Source organism: Galleria mellonella, unplaced genomic scaffold (genome assembly GCF_026898425.1).
Source record: "Galleria mellonella isolate WM207_F2 unplaced genomic scaffold, CSIRO_AGI_GalMel_v1 utg40, whole genome shotgun sequence".
In the NCBI taxonomy this organism is placed as follows: domain Eukaryota; kingdom Metazoa; phylum Arthropoda; class Insecta; order Lepidoptera; family Pyralidae; genus Galleria; species Galleria mellonella.
The window spans coordinates 6,360,569-6,377,490 of NW_026442094.1; the positions used below are offsets into that span (position 1 = coordinate 6,360,569).

General features: G+C 33.8%; 1 protein-coding gene across 1 annotated transcript in view; it reads right to left on the reverse strand.

Annotated features, from left to right (window-relative positions):
* The window catches only part of LOC113520348 (LIM domain only protein 7), a 244,680-nt gene that overhangs the window by 189,562 nt on the left and 38,196 nt on the right, over positions 1–16,922 (reverse strand). The window contains exon 2 of the mRNA XM_031914582.2: positions 13,031–13,075. The gene's annotated coding sequence lies outside the window, so the exon portion shown is untranslated. The remainder of the gene's footprint in view (positions 1–13,030; positions 13,076–16,922) is intronic.

A 16,922-nucleotide genomic window follows, 5' to 3' on the forward strand; every position in this document is an offset into this window, starting at 1 on the left:
ATATTACCCGCATTTTAACCTAAAGAATGGGTAATACCGCTTACAAGAAACGTTCGTTAAAATAATATAATATATTTAGTTTCAATACTCCTATTTAAAGGCAACTCAAATTGTAATTTATTGTGGAAATAAATACATTAACGTTGTCTACACGAATCTAGGCTTTAAGTTTCCGTTAAACTCTTAATAGATTACTGTGTTAGAGTAGCCTAGATACCTAAGAAAATACAATCGCATTGCTGTTACAGCTATGTATCACCCATAACTTTTGTAAGGCTGTGGTTCGAACTCGAGCGGGTTTCACATATTTCATTTTCAGAATTCAATTATAATATTTACAATATTATATCAGCCCTTAACTGTCTGCTATTAAATATAAGCCTTCTCTATAAAGCGAGTTTTGCCAATAGTTGCCATGCTTAGCAGGTGGGCTGGCAACCACAGTTAGGCTTTAGTGATGTTTTAAAGATGGACGCTGCTTCTTGTCCCTCGACTTAATCGCCTATTACGACATCCACGGGAAGGGAAGGGGTGGCCCATTTTTATGCCAGGAAATTCAATCATATTTATTATAATCTCCAGTTATTACAACATAGATTTACATAGTTATATTCATATATAACTGTTTTTATATATAGAAAAAAGAAAGGAAATAGATTTTTGAAACCTAACATATGTGATGAGTTACAAATTATTGGTAAAAATTTTAACACAACGATATGAAAATATTTCTACTAAAAATGTCACGTACCTTCTGTAACAAATTGTACAATAATACAATTATTTTAAAATAGTATATTTTTTGTAATTGTTAGTCATTTTATCTTTTATACTGGCATTTTTGCGTTTGTTTTAACCGACTGATACACGCAAATGAAAATCGATATAGTTACATACTGGACTTTACGAGTCATTAATCCGTTTAGTAACAACTGTCATGTTTTCAACCAATTGCATCAGAGATAATTGTTCTAATGTAACTTAAATCCATAATCTTTGTTTTCTAATCAAAATCTTTACAAAAACGCTCTCCGTTTTCATTAACACCGCAGCTCTACAGTAATGTATCAAAAGACTCACGTAAAAGCGGTTGCCACACACAAATCAAGACCGGCTACCGTGTAATAAACGTTAGCCTGCGGTACATTGCTGTCACATGCTGGACTTTAGTGTCATTAATCCATTTAGTGACAAGTTTCGTGTTTTTATCGCCTCACTTAACAAGCTGCGCTCGCGACGCCGTTCGTATGGTAGAGTAGTTTTTGTATTTTCCCTTAGGAATTAAGTATTTTACTGTAGTATAAATTATTCTGTGTGTTGATGTAAAACCTAAGTTATCACCACACCAATCTTATAAGCAGGAAGGGATTGTTAGTAATGGAGGTCTAATAGCTTCATTGCTAGCAATATAGGGTATATTACTTTATTATCTTGTCAATTTCTGCACGGTTCCCTCTGGAAAACTTGGTTAATTCTTGTGAAATTGACTACGATGGGCATACTGACTCGCTTGTATCCTCACCTATCATCCCGCATTTCTGCACAAGCATATGTCAAGAACAAAAATAAGAAAATCGGCGAAACAAATACAAACAAACATCTCTCATGGTGCTCCCCCAGTATATACCGACAGCGTACGTGACGTTACCATTCCATAATAACCCATTAAAGAATAACACAAATCTTTTTTTATATCAAAATCTGTCCAGTAATTTTTGCATAACTTATGCTCAAAGGCTATGCTCATTATGTCATTTTTCACTGGTGCCCCGACAATGTATATAATTAACATAGGCGGGTGCCCCATTCCATCTTCACCCATAAAAAAGTCCAGGTATGTTTATTACATATTACGTAAATGGATATAGATAAAAAAAAATATTTATTAAAACACTTTTAGCGTTATAATTTGAACGTCACAACTTCGGGCCTCGTAAAGTAACATTAAAATCAGCAATTACAGATAGTTTTGACACGTCAATTTCTATAATTTTTATTGCCCATTTAGAGAAGCAATTAAATCACTTTTAGAGAAACGATAGTGAAATTCTATTGTGCGCTTTTTTAAGTCATCGTTTTCGCCTACATTTCTGTAAACAAAATTAAAGTAAAAAAAAAAACGATCAGATGCGAGTGGAACTTGTGCGAAATAAAATAAATACATTTTCAATGTTTCTCACAGATTATTAGCTGCAATTAATGCTCCTTTCCACTCAAGGTTCGCTGGCAGAGAACTCTTTCAGACTTAAGTTTGCCTGTTGTACATTTGTATTTAAATTATAACAATGCAATTTTATGTAAAATAAAGTATAAATATATAAATAAATAAAATTATTTAAAAGTGCTCGGTTAACGAACTTAAAACGTTAAACGTTGGCCGTAGAATATTTTATTTATTTAACTCTTTATTGCACCAGAAACAAAAATATACAATGACAATTCAATAATTTAAGTGAAATACAGTAACATAAATACAGATTGATATATATATATATATATATATATATATATATATATATATATATATATATATATATATATATATATATATATATAAAGCAACAAAAGGCAGTTGAATACGTTGCATATAAATTTATAATAAAAATTATTGCAACTACTTTATATTTTCCTTCCAAATTTTTCTAATACATTTTTACCATCGCTGGATAAGCAAGCTGAAGTGGCAATATGCTAGTCATATAGCTCGAAGAACCGACAACTGATGGGGAAGAAAGGTTCTTGACTGGCGACCCCGTACAAGCAAACACGCAGTGTAGAACAACCCCCTACTAGATGGAGTGACGAGCTCAAATGCATTACAGGAATGTGGATGCAGGTGGCTCAGAACTATTCTTTATTTCAGTCTATGGGAGAGACCTATGTTAGCAATGAACAGATAATGGCTGAGATGATGATGATGATGATTTTTGCCATCGAAATCCAAATTTTCAGCGGCAATTTAATAAAAGAATATTATTGCATGATTAATCTTTTATTTAGTTGACTAATATTTTTTAAATAATTAAATTAGAAACATTGTAAATTCAACAACTGTTTTTTGAAAATTAACAGATAACTGCGACGTCGCCACACTTCGTTATAAACTCTGTTAAGTCGGTCAAATAAGTAAGTATCCAAGTTGTTGCATATTTCACAGCTCAATTAGGGCCGAGTGGTACAAGTATTGAGGAAGTGCGACCCAAATACGGCCCGCCGTACATTGTTCGTACTAAGTATCGCGATCCCGTATTTATTGTACATTCTACACTTAACGAGTATTTATATTATTACAAGAACCCAACTAACTAGCTGTTTCAATTGATATTCTAGAAATTGTTCACTACCTATCAAGGAAATATAGGAGTCGAGAAATATTTTGTACTAGCTGATGTCCCCTACTTCGTCCGCGTGGTATTTGTTATTACTGTTTAGTAGTTACCGACGTATGTACCTAACTATTTATTATGTCTGGGAATACTGGACCGAAATTAACAAATGACGTGTCGTTCTCACTTTATGCTTTAGGTCAAAATGGCTTTACTTAAGTAGGTTGTTTACTAAGCTGTATACGTTACTAGTTTTTTTTACTATCCCACGGGAACTCTTTAATTTTTCGTGATTAAAAGTATCTAAAATGTTGAACGGGGATGTAAGGTACTACCATGCAAAACTGACTCGGTTTTTAGCGTTTTTTTTTCTATGTACAGACATTTGACCTCTACAGTTTTATTATATGTATTATTTATATAAGTAAAATTCAACCGACCTTGAGCGATTTCATCAGATTTTAAGCTAAAAAGGGACATTTATAATTTGTATTTTTATGTGACTAGAAGGAAATACAGTGAGCAAAAGAAGAAGGGGAAGACCTAGAAATAACTAGATGGGACAAATAAAGGAAACATGAATTAGTTGCACCGACAAAAGGAAACTATAAAATAAGAAAAAGAGATTTTTATGTAAATGTAATTTTTTAACAACACAGGGGGCAAACGAGCATGCGGCTCACCTGATGGTAAGTGACTACCGCCGCCCATGATCACCCACAACACCAATGGCATTGCAGGTGTGCTGCTGGCCTTTTAAAAAGGAATATGTTCTTTTCTTGAAGGTTATGTTATCGTATCGGTTCGGAAATACTGCTGCTGGAAATTGATTCCAAAGAGTGGTAGTGATTGGAAGAAAGTGCCTTGAAAAACGCACGGTGGAAGACCGCCGCCACTCGTCCAGATGGATGGGATGAAACTTTAGTTATGGCGGGTTGTATAGTAATGAAAATCAGCAGGTGAAAATTTCTAAACTTTTTCTGAATCTCTGCTGTAAATTGTATTAAGAAAATGTTTCTTCTTTCCTTTTTTTTATTATGATATTTTTATAAATCAATATCAAGAAACCTTCCGATGATCTTTGTTTGGGAAGCTACTAATCTATCCATCAGACTCCATTGGTTATCAAATTCCCATAGCTTTGTATAACGGAATGTATGTCATAAGCCATATTATAAGGTCACATAAAAAGCAAAATATCAAAATAGTGGCTTCATAACCAAACACGGAAAAAAAATCAAATTAACAATTTGTTCGGGAATCGAACCGTGGACTTGCGGTTATAAAAGTCCCATAGTTTTGTATAACGGCATGTAACCGCCATGTATGCGCGCTCGTACATGTATGTATGTAATATTTTAAATGCACGCTGTCCCCGCAAGGTCGTACGAACGCCCGTCACGCGTTCCTTCATTTATGGTGTGGTGCAAGTTACAAAAGATTGGCGGTAAGCGATGTGATCTTAGCAACTATAAAACTTTAACTTTTAGCAAATCTTAGCAACGCAACGCCAATCCGCGTATATTAGAGTAAATCAAGTAGACGCTATTGTTCTAAAATGTACCTGATAGTGTTATTAGATAGATAGATAGATTATTTATTACCAACAACAATAATCACAGGTAAAAACAAACGAAAATAAAAAAAAATCCTTTTGCTGGCAATAACAGCTTTTTTTATGCAACTTAGAATGACAAACAACACCTGATGGAAAGTAGTAACCGTCGCCTATAGACATGAGCAGTACCATGGGCATAACAGAGTATACTATTTCGCCCATGATATCCCCTATGCGTTGCCAAATTTTGCTATATATGTACATCTCCAGCGAGATGTACCTATATAGCGCTGATTTTCAGGCGACCTCTTAACTCATTTAACTTTAGCATTCGTGCGGATCACAAATACACATTTTTCGGATAAGAGACTCAATACACTGATCAAAAAGTAATTAAGTAAGTTATTGTGTTGATACAGTTTTATTGTAGAATCCGTTATAAGTATAGTCAAAAGAAAACATTGCTCCCTCCATTAAAAACTTTCTATCATGCAGTGAAGAATCGGAATCCATGGAACACCTGTGCAAGTGTGATTCATTGATAAATATGCGCATGAATCTTCTGGGAATGGCTTATTTGGAACTAGGAGAGACTAGAGTACAAGGCAGGGAGAAAGAAAAAATCCCAAAAGTTCAGCTGAAGCCAAATAAAAGAAATATGAAAACTATTTTATAAATGATGTGTATTGCCTGTGTACAAAATAAAAAACTTTGTAACTGTTCCCGTAATTGAATAAGTGATTAATATTTTGCAAAAAAAAAAGCGAGAATGTAAAAGAGAAAAGAACACGTCAGTTACATAGATTTGAAGTCGGATAAATAAATGTCGAAACAGACCGTTATCAAAGTTTGATAAACATTTTAAGAGGTAAGAGATTTTATAGCATTGAAACTACACATTAAAAAATAAATTGAATAAAGCCTCGCGACAGCTCATGGTTTAGACCATACAAATATACAATAGTCATGCAACCCATGCACATTGACATAAATATTAACGACACGCTATTTTATAACATAAAGATAAATTTTAAAAATGTCTGTCTATTGCATGTATGACAAATTGCGCTTGTAAAGAAAGGATTTGCAGCGAATATTCGACATATACATATATACATTACTTATGAATAGTGACTCACTTATGAGATACATTACCTTATGAAGTATTGTTTTTCGTTCGAAAAAAATATTTATTTCACTCTATTATACCAAAAACATTAAAATATACAATCACCATTAGAAATTTAGAGTGAAATACAGTAGCATAAAATAGATATTAAAATATATACATAAAGGTACAAAACGCGATCTATATCAACAAGGCAATATTTCACAGACAACATTTGATTAAAAAAGAAAAGATAGAATTGGGTAGGTGGCGCAAGAGTGAATTAATTATTTTTACATGCAAAAATGTAAAATCTCAAACGATTATTGTATGACATTTTTATTCGAAATACAGAACCTTTAAAACAAAAATAAACACATGCTTATCTGTGTGTATGTGAGAATTCATGTATCTTTTGAAAAAAAATCTATTACAAAATTTGCATGCAAAAAGTAAATATTCAAGTTAGTTTCTTATCAAGCCTGGTTCCGGACATTTCACTCTTTATCTAACAATGATAGGGTTGACAAATGACGATATGCATAAAATTTAAAAGTATACACAAAATTTTAATTCGTATTTGTAATATAATTTTTAAAATAAAATCTATGTTATGCGCAATAAAGTATTACATTTTGAAGTTGTATTCTCATATAGTGTTAATAAATAAAAAAGAGGGTTTTACTCATCACAAAATCTATACCTCTAAATCTATTTTTATGTGTTACAATTTCATAATAATTGCCTTGCCTTTTCCCATATATTTGGGGTCGGCACGGTATGTCTTCTTCCACAAATTTCTGTCATCTTTTATTTTAATTATCAATGAAATTTTACTATTATAATTAAATTTTATATATCATCAAATCAGCCCTTGACTGTCCACTGCTGAACATAAACCTTCCCCATAAGGAGGATTTTGCCAATAGTTGCCACGCTTGCCAAGCGGATTGGCAACCGCAGTTTTGCAGATGTTTTAGGAGGGACGTTGCTGCCCATCATTCGCCCTAACTTAGTTGTCTCTTAGGATACCCACGGTAAAAGATGGGGATGCGAGGACCACACGGGACTTTATATATACAAAGTTATCTTGCATTGAAACTACTCAATGATATTTTGAGCCAGTATCCGCAATTGGATGTATTTGCCTCCAACTTGCTGGAATTTCGTCGAGTGACAACAGAGTATTTGTGTTCAGACGTTTTTTGTTTCAGTTAAATCTTTTTATATTATTTTTTGTTTAATATTCCTTTTTATATGTTATTGTACTCATGCTTTCCTGGGTGAGCGTATTGGAAGACTGTAAGGCTCACCCAGTGGATGTAATAAATAAATAAATAAACTTTAGTAGTTATGGGTATTCACATCTATGCATTGTAATGCTTGTTTTGTAAGTTGACAGCCCTAATTAGTGTATATATTTTTTAATTTGTACGTAATCGTGGCTTGAGATTTTGTCATATACAGCTTTTACTTTCTCAACCCGTTTGGTGACTGTTTTCATTATTCATGCACAAATGTATGTAAGTGTTAATTGAATTATTTATAAATGCAGGCACTGAGGTTGGTTACGTTGTAAATGCTGTAACCAACTAATAAATTATAAGTTATAACCCGTGGCTTTGCCCGCATTAATTTTCATAAAATATAATTATTGGACTTTCGTGTTAATCCAAAAAATAATATATTTACCAGTGTGTATTTTATTCAAATCTGTTTAGTTTTTAATTCGCTTTCGAGTAACAGACATACAAATAAGTAACATTTTTAGTATTAGAACGACAAGATCTTGAATAGGCCAAGCAAAATTTTATGATCTCTGATAATACTAAATCTTTCCAATTTATTTTTCAAAATAGAGTGACACTCAAAAATATATTCCGTGACTGTGTGTGTGTGTTGTGTGTGGGGGGGGGGGGGGTTGTTAGTAACGCGGACTAGTCTCATTAGCCTTCAGGTCTTATATATATCTTGTACATATATCTTATATCTGGTCAGGTCAACCTCCACGTAGTCGCCACTGGAAACCCCCGTATGGAATCCAGGTGTATTCATCACAGTAGATTAACTGACCTGCCTTTTCATTCTCACCTATCTTCCCTCACAGGTGCCTCGCCAGAGTATATATAGGGCTCTACCATTGCATTATCATCCATAAAAAAAGCCACCTGGTAATTTTTTTACCATATCCGTTTATTATTCAAATAGGAACCAAAGAATATTTCATAGTACTCCACAACACAATATACTAGCAAAATTCTCATCAAAACTGAACAGAGAATCGAAATAAAATAATAAATAAAATAAAAATAAATAAATAAAGAATCGTCCATATTGCTAAAATAACCGTTTTAAGGCAACCTTATGGGTATGAGACGATAAACGACACAATATATGGAATAGAAGTGAAATATTAAATAATATATTTATCAAAGGGAGACTATGTACAAGTCGTCTCTGTCCCATTCGTGTTTCTACCGTGAAGCAGTTGTATTTGCATGGTTTGAAGGGTGGGATATGGCGTGAATTTACTGGGTGCAGACGAATAACACCTGAGTCCTCAGGAATGGCAACGCATGGGGTGTATCATGGGCGAAACAGTATACTCTGTTATGTCCATGATACTGCTCATGTCTATAGGTGACGGTTACCACTTTCCATCAGGTGGGCCGTCAGCTTGTTTGCCATTCTAAGTCGAATAAAAAAAACAATAACTTGTGAACCGGCCCGGCTTCGCACGGGTTATTAGAATTTTCTAAAATATATAATAGGAGTAGCCTATTCTATACCGGGACCACACGGTGAACTTAGCACTTAAAGACTGATTCGCGCGGGCGACGCTGCGGAATACAGCTAGTTATTAATAAAAATTTAAGTAGATAAAAGAAGCCATGAGCCCACACAGAAACATTTAATCATAGGGCTGTCCCAATAGTCACCACAACACAGTTGTGTCGTTCGCATTAACGAATCACCACGGTTATTAATTTACCGTTGCGGGGTTCACTGTCATACTTCTCTGCTATGATTTTACTATGGGAAGCGTTAATTAAGTTTGCGGTCATTACGCGGTAATTGTTCATTGTTGACCGATTTTTTTTACGTTAAATGAATCTAGCTAATTGTTTAGCATTACATTTCATTCGATGGGCACGTTGATTTGTTTTTAACCGACATCAAAAAAGGAGGGCGTTCTCAATCCGGTTGTATTTTTTTCGTTGCCTCAGAACTCCGTCGTTTAAAAACCGATTTGATAAATTATTTTTTCCCAAAATGATTTGTAAGTATATTAGTAAGTTTGTATTTACATAAGCATATTTATTATTTCTTTGTAAAAAGAACCACACTGTTACCTCTTCTTATTGTACGCACACTGCTGTAAGTGAATTATTTTAGAGTAAAGCTCGCCTGTTGTACGTCTCTATTCAAAATATATTATAACAATGGAATTTTTGTGTACAATAAAGTATAAATAAAGAAAATATTATTTTGTCGTAATAGATTCAGCAGTTTAGTTTTCAAATATCAAAATACTTAGTTTTTTCACAAACGAAGTCTCTTTTTTTTTGTAGAACAAAATCTCATATTATTAACAAATTTGTATACGAAAGTACTTTTGTACCGGACATTTTTTTTGTAATGTGGTCAATAAAGAATAAATAAATAAATAAAGTAGTACGCAACAAGATATGCACACACAAATAACAAATAACACAACATACACACGTACAAATATCGACTGTTAAGTTTCGCAAGTTTTTAATAGTTTATCGCCGCCATATTTTATTTTAGACAGTACATTATCTCTCATTATGTAACTCACAACACTTCTGGGGACTTAATACAAACTTATTATGTTTAGCACATGTGAATACAATCTGAACTGTTTTAACTATGTTTTTAGTATCAATTTACAGTGCAGCTCAATTTAACCTGTAATATGTCAGGTCCTTTTCCTTTCCCGTAAGTGTCGTAGGAGGCGACTAAGGAGGGCGAAGGATGGGCAGCAGCGTTCTTCTTAAAACATCTCCAAAGTCTAACTGCGGTTGGCAAACCGCCTACCAAGCGTGGCAACTACTGGCAAAACCTCCCAGGGGGAGGTTTCGTGTTTAGGTCAGACAGCCCCATAGACAGCCCCTGATACTTCTCATTGGAGGTTTCGCAAGTAGTTATCACGCTTGGCAACAGCACTTTTGTTTTGGTGACGTTTAAAGATGGCTGCTGCTCATCCCTCAACCATTAAATTTCCTTAGCTTGTTAATTAATTAGAATGATTTAATTTAATCCCGCTATCATTAATATGCATGCAACTATCAACACATGATCATTGACAGCAATTAACAGGGGCCCCATGATCTTCCATGAAATTTGATATTGTTTAAGTCACGCAGACAAAGTCAAATCAACGGTGTAGCTAATCTTATATCGTCATAGTCGTAGAATACTGACGGATCCTTTACCATATACGTAATCTTTGTCAGATCCGTCACTATTCTACGACTATGACGATATATCTGTGCAGTGAAAAGTTTTTGTTTCCATCTAAAGGGCAAAAAGTAGGCATGGTTATTATCTATATAATAACTATATAATTGTTATAATATATGTATAAGAATTTTTAAAAATATATATATATATATATATATATATATATATATATATATATATATATATAACATTTTTATTTTTAAAATAACACAACTAACATGAAAAGGTTTTGCTGGAAGAAATCTCTTATTAGAGATAAGCTCGCCTTTGTACATTATGTTTATAATGAATTGTGATTAACAGTATGTTTTGTGTACAATAAAGAATAAAGAATACCCGAAAATATTATAAATACAAAAACACTGAGACCATTTAAAAACACACTGTACAAATGGCTTTTGGACAAGTGTTATAAGTCAATTAAGGACTTGTTGGATTAAAAAATAATTCCACTTTATAAGCACATAAATAATATTTTGTTAATAGTATTTGAAAATAAGTTACCATAAATATGATCAACTTTGTCCGCGTGATCGGGTTATGTTTACTGACCGGGGTAAAAAAACATTTTTAATGGTTGAGGCGCTATAAAAAAATTCGACCGAAATAAATATGGGCATTCGATTGATATGGGAATATATATATATATATATATATATATACACACACATTTTAATTGTACTATGTTATACACAGTAACATTTACTAAAAATATAAAATCTAGTACCACAAAGAGACTTCAATCGTGGCTCAATTTATATAGGGGTATAAACACTATCAAAAACAAAAAGAATTAAAGAAAATACGTCCAGAAAAAATGCACACACAAAAATAACAATTATTTTTAAAGTAGCTTAAAAATAAGCACTAACTAAAAATATTGAACAAATCTGCGCTATAAAGGTATATACACACTGGGCACGCACCGTTAGGAGTGAGTATTTGGGTCGGCGCACGCGTTTGCCCGCTACAGTATGCCACCGGGTACTTAAGTTATAACCTAATAGCGGGAGCGGACGTAAACTGTAAATACCATTTTGGATTATGCGTATGAGGATGAATTCCCTGTCGATGACGAACAATGCGATGATAAAAGGTGGCTACGGGCATAATTTCAAATTATGAAAACTATAGTAGTTAAAAATCTGTTGTTTTTTTTTAGCTCCATGCCGGATAATTAACTAGGTAAAACGCTAACGTACTAGTTCGTTAACTAAAAAAAAAAAACATTTTTAAAACTATATATTAATAATAATATACGAGTATTCATTTATGTTTCTTCAGAAACAACTTAGATTTACACATGTGGTGTTTAGGATAAAATAAGATTGAATTAATACGGTATTCTACTGTGAAAAGCTGGTATCTAAAAAAGTTCAAAACCTATAGTAAAGACCAACAGGCTCACAACTGACATGTGTTTAAAACTACTAAGATATAATGAATGCAGACATTTCATATTATTCCATAAACCATCACCAAAACCTACTAGTCCAATCGCCTGCCAAGCGTGGCAAATACTGGCAAAACTCCTGAAAGAGGAAGGCCTATATTCAGCTATGCACATTTAAAAATATAATAAATAAAATATCATGTAATTACACGCTGACAAGATTTTTTTTATACAACTCAGAATGGCAAACAAGCTGACGGCCCACCTGATAGAAAGTGGTAACCGTCGCCTATAGACATGAGCAGTACCATGGACATAACAGAGTATACTCTTTCGCCCATGATACCCCCCATGCGTTGCCATTCCTGAGGACTCAGGTGTTACTCCTCTGTACCCTGTAAATTCACGCCATATCCCACCCTTCAAACCGAAACACAGCCATGCAAACACACACTGAAACACGAATGGGACAGACGTATCCAAGCAATCGATTTTTGTACAAAGTCTCCCGCTGGTAAAGGTAAGATACAGAGCGAATTGAGTATGCCCTTTTAGAAGTCGCTTAAAATAATCGCTTACCGCTCATGCCTTAACCGGGGCTACCTAAACAGTAATCTAGGATGTTATGCGTTATGTACGTGACATCTCGCCGATTGTGAGGGAATGTCTCGATACTATAATACGTGGTCGAAGTGACATTATGCGAGACAACGCAGACATACGGACAGAATTCCCAACGGTACACAATAGTGATGGCCAGGTCATTAGTATCTGCAGTTGTTTTTTAAGCGAAAAAGGAGGTTCTCAATTATTTTGAATGGGGAAAATATTTTTTTTTTATGAATGGGAACTAGAGGCCCCATTGTCAGCAATATACGCTGGTAGGTCAACTTCTACGCGGTCCTCTCTGGAAACCATCGTGGTTAATTCTGCATGAAATCACCACGATAAAGTTACAAACCTACTCCGTCATCACCTAACGTTATTCACAAGTAACATGCCAACGTATACCGATATCGACGGCGGGGTTACCATTACAAAATTATTTATTAAAAAAAAAAAGAAATTTACGAGGTGGTAAATTCTAAACGCCCGCCATTGGCATTTACTGGTGGCACTCGATATTAAATGAAATAACTTAAATAACTTTTACTCACCGTTCTGAATATTTCTTCTTTCAAATTATATCATAAGAGCCACAACTGGAAAAAAAGAAAAATAAAATTAGAAAACTGACAACATTAGGTAAAGCTAATTTTGAAAAAAACGTTGAAATCATATCGATCAACGCAAAGAAATTATAAGTAAATTTAACCTAACTCAGAATGAAACGGACCAGTTAAAATGTTTGGGTTAACTGTTAACTATCACTGTTAATTATGAAGATCCACAATGTATCATTCAGAGGGAATAAGGTTGAATACGTAAGTGCTAAATTCTAAATCTTCAGAAAAATATCCGAAGGGAAATTTTGTATAAAAATTGTTTGCTTGGGCACCTTTGTCCCACTTATATTCTTGTCACTAAGCAGCTGTACTTTTTTTTAATGGATGATAATGAAATTAAAAACTAAATCTTTTTATATTATGGATCTTATTACGCCGACCCCAAATGATTGGAATAAGGGTAGGAAGATGATGATGATAATGAAATGGTAACCTCGCCTGCGCTAACGGTATGCGCTGGCGAAGCACCAGTGAGGGATGATAGGTGAGCATGAAAGCAGGCAAAACCCATCGTGATGAATGCAACAAGTATTAATCATGGTGGTTTCCAAGAGGAACCTGGAGGTTCACCTGAGAGGGCTTGCTAGCAATGGAGTATTAATCCTCATTACTAAGAATCCCGAGAATGAATACAGAGAGATAGGTAGATGGCGCAAGTCAAACACAGTAAATACAAAAGAAGTAACCAAATAAAATGTATATTATTTTAAATATCATTTATATAAAAATAAAACTAAATTACATAAACATACATGTATAATATAAATAAATAATAGTACATAATTATACTGAATAGATCAAGGTAAATCACACATAGTAAACATCAAAGCAAATTAGAGAGATAGGTAATAAAATATACCCTTCTGCGTAATTTAATATACATGTATAAGTAATATATATGTAATAACAAAATGTGTGAAACCAAGTAATGTAATATTACCATATCACCTTATTATACCACATTTTTAGCAATAAATTCATTCATTCATTCAATAGTGTATTTCAACCATGGTACACCTCATGCATTATTGTCCATGGTGCTGCTCATGTCTATAGGTGACAGTAACTATTTTCCATCCGTGAAGGTGATTCGTCAACTTGTTTATCATTGTATCTTAAAAAAATGGCAACTCATGATGCACCACTTGCTATTCTGTGAGGTCCATTGTACTGAGTAAACCCGAAATAGAACTGTTTATAACACTCCAGTTTCCGTTATATTAAAATTAACCATTGTACCCGACTTTACAGGTACACCAATAATAAACACTTACTTCTCAGTAATTGACAATAATATAGCTTTGTTATTCATCAAATACGTTATCTGTGCCGCCAGTATCAATTTGACCACTTTCAACGTTCATAGACAATAACTTAATTTTCCGTTATACATGCATTTTCCATGTTGAAACCTCATTTAGAAAACAATAGACTGTTTGGGTATGCGGATCGACGGTATCGAGCATGGTGTAATGACCTTCAAGTGTTCCAAATATTGCAGGTATGGTGCTTTATCTGCGAATCACAGTAAAATATATAAATAATTTATTTGCATTACTTACAGCACACATAACAGACGTAAATAGACATACATAAAAAAGTAACATAATTTTTTTCGTTTATTGTTTTCCCTGGAAAGAGCAAAACACTGATATTTAGTTGTAGTCAAAACAGGTAGTTTTACAGCTAAATTCTTTAGCAAAAAATATAATATATAATTAAATAAAACAGTGTGTGTTCATTACATTCACTATTATTTAATATAAATTAATAAATAACAGATACCAATAGAAAAGGGATAGTCAGAGGTCACACTCAATGTCATTTACAGAACCAGCACGCTGGTCGCGTTGTGCTGTTCGCGACAAAGCTGTAATCCACGCCTATAAGGATTCCGATTGACTTAAAATCGGTCAGGCATCCCCGAATTTAAAATGTAAGTAAACATGACCTAAATTATATAAATAGGAGACCGTACCACACACAGAACGTCATTCTAATTTCAATTGTAAATGTTGTGTAACAAACATTTACAAATTCAGCACGACCACCTTAAGTTTGTTTACAAGTTTAGTTGAATGTACAATTCTTGGGGGGAAGGGATTGTTAGTAATGGGGAGATTAGTCCCCGTTGCTATCAATACATCCTACCAGGTCGACCTCCACGCGGTTCCCTCTGGAATCCATCGTGACAAATTTATCATTAAATTCGTCACGATGGGCTAACTGACCTGCCTTTTCATCTTCACCAATTATCTCTCACTGGTGCCCCGATAGTGTATACCGATAGCACAGGCGGGGTTACCATACCATTATCATCCATTAAAAAAAATGTACAATTCAATAGTGCAATTCTCTTCTCCGAGGACATTAGAGCCAGTGAGAGAAGATAGGAGAGATCGAAAGCAGGTAAGTTAGCGTTAGACCTCAAGAATTCACATGATTAATTCCACAAGAATAAACCACGATGGTTTCCAAGGGGAACCGCGTGAACGTAGACCTGATATAGTATAATGTTTGCATTACTAACAATCCCTTTCCCCGTCTCACGATGTCTAGGGGTTCTAAAACGGCTGGAATAAAGCTGCTTGAAGAATATATACATGAATTAGTTGCGCCCACATGAGGAAACTCCTAAATAAAAAAATTGGTCTATTTAAACTTTACACGACGTCAACGTCGGTTTCGTTTGAAGTCAATTCATTGATTTATTTCGATTCAATTCGACGTGACTTCAAATTGGTTCCCATTTGATTGCAAAACTATGCTGAAAAAAAAACTAATTATATCTTGCATGAAGCAACTATAACTCAAATTTTGTACTCAAAGCTGTTATAAATTTACCCCCTTATTCATGAAAGCTAAAATAACCTACGAGTGCAAACCTATTTCAACTATTGAAGTTTTTTGTCACATTTTTTTAAATTAATAATTTAGGGCAAAAGAAAAAGACAAAACACTTCAATAACTAAAACAGATTTACGAGAGATTTTACTTTTTTATGAACAAAGAGGTTAAAATATTCGTAATAAGCTACATAGAAGTAATCCTAAACTAGCAAGTAGTTAACATTTTATTTCTAAAGAAGCCGTTAAGAGAATACCTACAGAGTACCTACTTTGATGCGCCGCGCTTGCGGCTTCTTCGAGAAAGGACTAATATAATTAAACGGCGATGTCTGCCTGATGGCGACAATTTGCGGTAATGGTCTAATCCAGTTATAGTCAAGCTAAGGCCCGCAAACGACTCGATCAGGGGATAATTCTGCTAATTACGAAATGGTTCAATAAACTCGTAACACTGTGTAAAGAGCAAGACGACTTCCATGTTATCTAATAAAGATCAAATTGAATTCAATTCGAATAGACGTTGTTTTACGCAATATTTGACTAATGGAGTTAAAAATGTTATTGATATATCAATTGTCTTGTACTTTCGAATTATTTTTTCTTTCCCTAAAAGCCTTATGAGCTTTCTACTGTCAAGAAAATAAAAATTACCAAATATTTTCTCGTATTAACGATAAAGATCTCGTTTGCGTCTCCACATTACTTACAAAAATAAAAAGAAGGTGTAAATATAAAATGATATTTATTATTAATTAACTTTATCGCGTATGAATTAGTACATAGAGTAACCTATGTGCCAAGTTAGGATATATCCTACGTATGTAACAAATTTCATCTAAATCCGCTCAGTACTTTTTACATGAAAGACTGACAAACATCCAACCATCTATCGTTACAAACGTTTGCATATACAATATATTAAATAAATAAACAAAAATGCGACCTACAGTTGTGTAGACCTGGACAATAGTAAG